Genomic DNA, 8,214 nt, shown 5'->3' with positions numbered 1-8,214 from the left:
GCCACAGCTACTTTTCTGATACATGACCTTGAGACAAATAATTTGCTTCTGTTACTGCTTCCCCTCCTACTTCCAGGTTCTTCTAAACAGCTACAGGTTTACTGTGCCTTATACAATGGGACCTTCAGGTGCTATTGCAATGTAAACAGTGGCAGCACAGGTGTAATTGTGAGCAGAATATGGCTTTGATTATTCAGTTACAAGGTCACCCTTGGGTGAAAAGACTGCTGCATAAAACATTGCTGAGCCATCAGTCTTGTGGCTGCTTCCTGGTTATATAATAATGTTATTTCAAATGCAGTGMAAGTGTTTAAGGCTTTCCCAAAAYTGCCAAGTTTGTGGCGCAGTGGAAYATCAGTGGTAAAATGGTCCCACACAGGTGAGTACGAATACAGAGATCCTAAAGGGCTGGGGTTTTCCCCACTCTCTCCCTTTTGCTGGCAATTTACCCATTGCTTTTCTCAAGGTTAATTAAGCTTYGTACCACTTTGGAGAATAAGGAGCTATTGTACCCAGCTCTGTGGAGGAGAAAGTTGAAGAAGGCAGAAATTAAATGGTGCACAGAACTGGAATCAGGACCAAGGTGTTCTCCTTTCCCTCTYTGTGTACCTCGTGATAAAACCAAAATGCTTCCCCTTTTAACAGCAGTGTCACTCACACTGTGGGCTCTGCACAGGCTTTGAAAACAGGGAAGAGAGCATCAAATGTTCCAGCCCACTTAATTTGAAAGCTGCCTGTAATAAACCTTTGGGAACATGTAAAACAGACAGGCCAAATTACATAGTTACACAAATATCACTGGATTTCTGGCATTTARGAATAAAAGGCTTTGATCTGTTCAATTTAAAAGTGCCTAAAACATCCATATACAATGTTAAAATCTAACATTAAGTGTTTCTCTTTTCGTACTTTCCAAAAGCTTAGCTAGAGACAATTTGGACAAAGCATGACAAAACTTTGCCTTAACAACATAAATACACAATACACAAGTAATTGGACTCAGTGTGCTACTGCAAAATATTTTATATTCAGTAAAATGACAGTTCTTATCTAGTTCTTATCCACAGAAACCCTTAAAGAAACAATCCATTGCCCTTTAAAAGCCCCTCTCAACTCCTCACTTTCCCATCCATCTTATTTATAGCTCTGTCTTTGTAAAGCTCTCCGAGATCTACAAATGAGAAGTGCTCATAAAACCTCTGTTTGAGCTGGGATTTGAAATCAGCAGCACTTATGGATATTATGCATATGAAGGGAAGGCTTGAGTGCATCGCTTCAGCATTCAAAATCAACCCCACATCAGTGTCCTCGTCAACAACTTCGTTTAAACCGCTGCTCACTCGACATCTGTATAAATGCACCAAAATGCCTCTTAGCCCTTCTCCCACTTACTTTCGACAGGCATTTTACTGTGTCTATGAGCAGGGATCCTCCCTCCCTGTTTTCCCTCATTGCACAATTGGCTTTCCATGGGCCTCTTTGGCAGCTCCAGCCCTTTTGGAAAGCAGAGTTTATTCCTCCCCTCCTCTTTCAGCTTTGCATTGAGGAGGAGGTCTGTRGCAGGGGCTGGATGCAGCAGAATGTCAATGCCAGAAGTGGCCTTTCTCATGGAAATCAGGTGCAGGAGTCTGGCATTGTCTGTGCAAGAATGAGAGACGGTGGTGGGTTGTTTTTTTTGTCCCCTCCCTTTCTGGAAGATTATTTTTGAACCGATGAGCTCTGGCTCTCTCATGCTTTGTGGGTGCCAGATCTTCCCTCAGGACTGATTTCTCCATCTCCTCCCTCACCTACATTGTTGCGCCATCTCCTTTCGTCACGTCCAATTAATTATTATGGGCTTATCTTGGCTTTTTTTAATATTTCATGGATGAAAATGCCAAACAAATGTATTTGGTTTGAATTTGCTCATGCTGAGGACTATATTTATGTCCCCCACCAACACTGACCAGACCGCTGGATCCCTTAGAAAAAAAGAAAGGGGTCTCCTCATTAAAGTGGGGAGCAGCAGGAGATGTGCAGAGAGGAAACAACTTCCCTGCAGACACACTGAGGTCATACTGATATAACCCTRCTGGCCCATTTATTTATGMCCTKCCTAAGAGTGTGCTTTTCAGAGTCYTMCKCCTGATTTGACTCAACAACRTTTTTTGGGGGGTTGGTAACATAGACACTGCACTTTTTCAGAGTTACAAACATGAAGGTCCAAGTCCTGGTGTCTTGATATGCAGTTTATCCTGGCTGATGGTTACATCCAGCCCAGATGGTTGTCTGGTACCTTAGAATAAGGTCACTCCTGGCTGCTGCTGACTGGCCAAAGCYATCCCCTTCACAGTCCTGTGTGCTGGCCACAGTCAGGCTCATGGCTTGGACACTGGAATTAAAGGAACCCATGAAAAAGTAAATTCCAACAGAGCTGTCACCTAGCAGGACTGCTGTGCAAAGCCAGAAGATCCACACACATCCTCCCAGGACAGGTGGTGTCACCCTCATGAGCAGGTCAGCATTCAAGAGTTGCCTTCCACCCAAACACTCCTGCTCTGAATCCCATCCAGTTGCASTGTTTTCACAGAATCACAGAATATTTGGATTTGGAAGGGACCCACAAATATCATTGAGTCCAGCTCTTACGTGAATGGCCTGTACAGGTATTGAAACCACGAGCGTGGCATTATCAGTCAGTGAAACAACATTAAATCTACTTGGGCTGATAAGAAATAAGCTGTGCCACAAATTCAGTGATAGCTAAACAAGTCTCTTTAAAATTATTTCCTTATTAAAAGTCTGCCTTCAAATGAGCAAGAACCCAGGCTATGCATGAATTCACACTGCAGTTCCTGGTCTCGCCATGATAGGATTTAAACTGGTTTGCCAGCACTCTGGAAGAAAGGTATTSTGCATGTCAAAGGCAGGAAAACTGCATCCATGCCCTTCTATCTRCCTTCAGGAAAGGTTTGTTGAACACATCTCAGCTTGTATTTTTGATGAATATTGGATTGTGTTTCCGAATTATTATTCTGATTAAAATAATTTAAAATTTGTCATAGYTCCAAAAATGACAGCAAGTGGCACACATAAGGTATGCAGTGTGTTCTACATGTCGGAGACATGAAAGACAGTGTAATTGCTAATTGATAGCATATTTAAATATCATGTCTGTGTACTTATCTTGACTTAAAGCCTGCAATATGTAACATGTTGATAATGCACCCACCTTTCATAAGGCAAGGTACAAACCCAGAGTCAAAAACACTGACATTACACGTGTTGCAAGCTGCATGTGCTCACAGCTGACAAGTGTCTGAAGCGAAGCATTTACACATAAAACATTTATGCACACATTGTGCACTGAGCCATTGAAATATGCAGCCTTCCATATGTTATACATATTACATATATGATATCTATGCCAAGTATTTTGGGAAAAGAAAAAAGCAATTACCCATATGCTCTCTAAACAATGGGAACGTGCTGTAAGTTGTGGGACTGGAGAAGCAGTTTGATCCTCGGGGAATGCTCAAGTGCCATGGGATATGGAAGAACACTGGGGATGGAAARGAGCAGGCAAACTGTGACAGCACAAGCTGGGCTCATGTCAATGTGTGCATAGAAAAGGCAGCTTTTAAATTCACGGAACAGAACAGATAGAATCAAAGGGAACATCCTGAGCTGGAAGGGACCACCAAGGATCATTGAGTCCAATTCCTGGCCCTGCACAGCACGATCTCCAAGAGTCACACCATGTGCCTGAGAGTGTTGTCCAAACCCTTCCTGAGCTCTGTCAGGCTTGGCACTGTGACCACTTCCTTGGGGAGCCTGTTCTGGTGCCCAACCACCCTCTRGGTGAAGAACCTTTTCCTAATATCCAACCTAAACCCTCACTGACACAACTCCAGGCCATCCCCTTGTGTCCCATTACTCGTCACCAGAGAGGAGAGATCAGTGCTGCTCCTTGTGAGAAAGCTGCAGACCACAAGGAGGTCTCCCCTCAGTTTTCTCCAGGCTGAACACAGCAAGTGACTCAGCCACATCTCCTATRGCTTCCCTCCCAGACCCTTCACCACCCCCACGGCTCTTCTTTGGATGCTTTCTAAAGGCTTAATGTCTTAATTTCGTGTCACCAAACCTGCCCCCAGGAATCAACATGAGGCCACCCCAGCCCAGAGCAGAGCAGAGCGGGACAATCCCCTCCCTTGCCCTGGCGGATGGTGATGCTGTGCCTGATGTCCCCCAGGACAGGGTTGTCCCTCGTGGCTGCCAGGGCACTCCTGTTCACCTTGCCATTACCCAGGACCCCCACACTGCCTCTCTCCCCACAGAGAGGAGGGAAGGCCTCGCTCCATGARGGACTGAGTGCAAGAGCTCCCACATCTCACACGTGTCCAGAGACACCAGACTGCCCCGCCTATTCAGACCCTACACCCGACAGCAGCCTTGCTAAAAAGAAAAAAACACCCCCAAGGGCCTTGTTCTGTACTGTCACAGAATCCTGCTTCAGCACCGGGCTGCTGTGGGTGCAAAAAGGAACAGACATATATATATATATATATATATATATACATACCCATGTGTATAGATATCCATCTATCTATGTGTACACACACATGCACGCGCATAAACACACACATAAATATAATATAAATAAATTACACATGCCATCAATATTACATATTTACTGTCGGTTCTGTGCCCGGTGGGTGACTCCGGGAGGGGGCGGGGCAAGGCCGCCCCCGGCGCGCGCTCATTAGCCGCGAGGGGCGCGCGGCCCCGCCCCACAGCCGCGCATGCGCGCGCCCCGCGGGGTCGGTGGGCGGGGCCGGGAGGGGGCGGGGCTTGGTTGCCATGGCGGTGACGTCAGAGGGTGCCGGGGACGGGCGGCGGAGACACGGAAAGGTCAAACTGGAGGCGAGGGCAGCGAGCGCGGCGGGGCCGCGGCGGCGGCAGCGGSRGCACGGCTGCTCCGGGAGGCTCCGCGGGACCCGCCACCAGGGCGAGGCAGCCCCTCGGTCCCCGCCGCCTCCCCGCACAGGTACGGGAGTGAGCGGCGCTCCGGGGCCGGGCGTGGGGCGGGGGACAGGCGGCGGGGAGGGGGCCGGGGCTGGGTCGGGAAGCGCCCGTGAAGGGACCCTGCGTGAGGGGTCGCGGCCGGTCATCCCCGGCGGTGCGGGAGCTGGGAAGGGGCTCCCTGCGCTGTGCGGGGTGGGACGGGAGCTCCGCACCCTCCCGGTGTCGCCCCCGTGCTGAGGGTCCTTCCCCCGCGGAGCCCCCGGGGCTGTGCCCTCGGCATTCTGACCCCCGTGACCTGCCAACAGAAGTTGGGTTTTTTTTCTTTTTTTTTTTTTTTCTTTTTCCCTATGGGCCTTAGGGAAGCTTTGTCCCCCACCCCGGCCCCCAGCTTTGCATAACTTGTCTCCCAGTTGACTGTCCCTTCCTCCCTGCACTTTGCCCTTGCCGGTGGTCTGTGGTGTGAGGGAGTAAAACTATTCAAGGACTGGGTTTTGTTTCACTAGGGAAAGAGCTGGATCACAAATGAGACRGGCTATCTAATAATATATATATGTATATTCCTTTTTCCCCCCACAGCAGCCCAGTGCACAAGCAGGATTCTGTGACAGTACAGAACAAGGCCCTTGGGTGTGATTTTTTTTTTTTTCCTCTTTAGCAAACCCTGGAGCAGAGCTGCTGTTAGCATGTAGAGTTTGAATGCCACAGGCAGTCTGTTGTCTCTCCCTGCTGAAAGAATAATTTAGAGTAGCAGCAGTGACTCATTAATAGAAAGTATTAGTTGCAGGAAGGCAAAACCAGGTGAAGTTTCTTACTTTACYGCAGACTTACTCTGTGACCTTGGATTTGTCTTTCTGTCTTTCACCAGTCAGTCCTCTGTTTGCTTATGAATCGGGAATAGCGGTGCTTTCCAAAAATGTCCTGTGGATAAACACACTAATGACTTTGAAATGCTTATCTGCTGTAGTAATAATGGGTAGATAGCAATGGTATTTCTACTATAGAAGCAGAGAGACTCCAGGCAGGATGTGAACTGTAGTAGCCATACTTCGATGGAAATTGGAGCTTGCTTAAAAAGAAATTTAATAACCTGTGATATTGCATGATTTACACTGTGGTCATTCTGCATTTTGTACTTTGATGTAGTGTGTGCACTAATATACTTTCAAAGAGCTGCCTTTCCACACTGCAAATACTTTTAAGGATGGGTTTTTTTTCCCTTCTCTTCGCCTAAGACAAAGCTAGTGTGGTGTCCTCTTCCACTGCTAAGGAAACCTCGTGAATTTCTAATGTGGCAGATTATCTCTGATAGTTGACTTCTCTGAACTACATGGTGTTTTTGCAAGGAAATACTGAATGGAGATTACAATAACTTTATTATAGCTGTAATGAAAGGCAGACTTAGTTTAGGAGCAGTATWTTCCCCCTCACCTTATAGGATGCTCTCTGTGGAAAATTACTTTAAGTATTTCATAGGCAAAAACCTAAATACAGAAGTCCTGAAGCTGAAGGAGTTGACTGTCATGGTTCACGCACTGCTCTGAAGTGCAGCCACTGCAATAACAGATGGAAGCAGCCAAGCACAGAGCTGGGAGTTGCTGCTCCAAATCCTGACCTGAGTGAAATAAGTTTTCCCTCTTTACAGTTTTGCTTTATACTAACTTGTGCAGCTAGATTACTCATCTCTTTTTCCARTTTTTTAAAATGTATTGTAGAAGGATATACCAGGAAGAAGCGCTGTTTGCCTCAYATCTTCGAGATATTTAGGAAGTAATTTGATCTATAGTTTCTCGCTTACCTACTCAGTTTAATGTGAAACTTTCATAATCAGCTTAACATTAAATGGGAAAGCTTTTGTGTTGAGGAGGAGGTAAGCACAACACAATTTGATTTGGGTTTTTTTTTTTTTTTTGTTATTTTTTTAATGAACTGAAAGCTGCTTTGATAAAATGGCAATTCATTGTTAATTCATAATATGTAGGTGCCCTGGAAAAATCAAATACCCGGTTTCATAGCTACCCTTAGGCATCTTTAATTTATGCAAKCAGGGCTCACTGAGTAACTACTGTAAGTCTCATTGACCTTAGTAGCTTTGCAGAGGTCATATTTTAAAACGGGTAAGTTGTGCTTGAGCTATTTTCTCACTAACTATTAGGAGCAAGTGTTTGTGTACACAATTACATGCTTTTTCCAGTTCTCCATTACATGTTCTGTTTTTCTTTAGATTCTTGCTCATCTTAAAGAAAGCTSTCCTTAGGAAGAARCTCAGGTTTTTGAAAATAAGTTTCTTTTGAAGATCTGGCTATAGCAGGGCAGACTGTGAGGTTTTACAAGCAGCCAGAAAGGCCAGTGCTGGGTTCAGAGRAACTTGGCCGGCGCAGCCCGAATGTACACGAGTGACATCAGCATTTTCCTGAGCCATTTATGCTGTTCACTTGTGCCGGTTCCCAGCAGTGCCTTGTGTCTTATGTAAGCTCACACTGTACATCCTGTCCTGCTGTTCTCATGCATGATAATTCACTGGCGTTATCTTACGGGAGGGCTGGAGAGCTGCTGCTGGTCTCAAATGTCTGCATGCAAGTTTCCTATGAGCCAGGAGCATAACAGTGTCCTAGGAGACATCTGAGGAATAACTTGGAGTGAGACACAGCTTGTACCCTGCTCCTTTTGGTAATGGGAGCTGTAACCAGTGTGAAATCATGTGGCTGTCACAGAGGTTTTACTGGACTGAAGCCTTGACCTGTATCATATGTAGATGGGTCACTAATGCAGTTTTGATGGCTGGTGATAAAATAGCCATAAAACCCAAAGGACTAAAGTTTCAACAGAAGMCTTAATAATATTAAGACTGGAAAATAAAGGCTTTTATTACACTGTCACTGCATACTTCTTGTTACAAGGTCTTTGGGAGGAACTGTGTCTTCAGATACTGACCCTTCAAACTTGTCCTTGCAGTTAGCATTTAGTAATGCATAATGAAAGTACTGCCACTTGATGGGTGAAATTGAAACAAACCCTCCATTATAAGCTCTCAAACCCAAACATTCCTTCTGTTTTTCTTGCTTGCTAAATYTAGCTGAAATTTGCTGGCATAAAATTGTGCAGTAACGCAATGTGCATAATCCAGTTCTAAGTAAATGGTGCACCTTCTTTGAACAGTATCTAATGTTTCATACTTCGGTCTCTTTTGTTAGTGCTGTAGCAGTGTGAGGG

General features: G+C 45.7%; 1 protein-coding gene across 1 annotated transcript in view; it reads left to right on the top strand.

The window, feature by feature from the left end:
* The first annotated feature begins 4,879 nt into the window (after window positions 1–4,879).
* ZFAT (zinc finger and AT-hook domain containing) overlaps window positions 4,880–8,214 on the top strand; it is a 111,722-nt gene continuing 108,387 nt past the window's right edge. Inside the window, exon 1 of the mRNA XM_057379183.1 lies at window positions 4,880–5,026. The gene's annotated coding sequence lies outside the window, so the exon portion shown is untranslated. The remainder of the gene's footprint in view (window positions 5,027–8,214) is intronic.

Source organism: Malurus melanocephalus, unplaced genomic scaffold (assembly GCF_030028575.1).
Source record: "Malurus melanocephalus ecotype Western Australia unplaced genomic scaffold, MMel_1.1 scaffold_392, whole genome shotgun sequence".
In the NCBI taxonomy this organism is placed as follows: Eukaryota; Metazoa; Chordata; class Aves; order Passeriformes; family Maluridae; genus Malurus; species Malurus melanocephalus.
The sequence above is the reverse complement of the archived record's forward strand: the minus strand, read 5'-3'. Positions and strand labels throughout refer to the sequence as shown.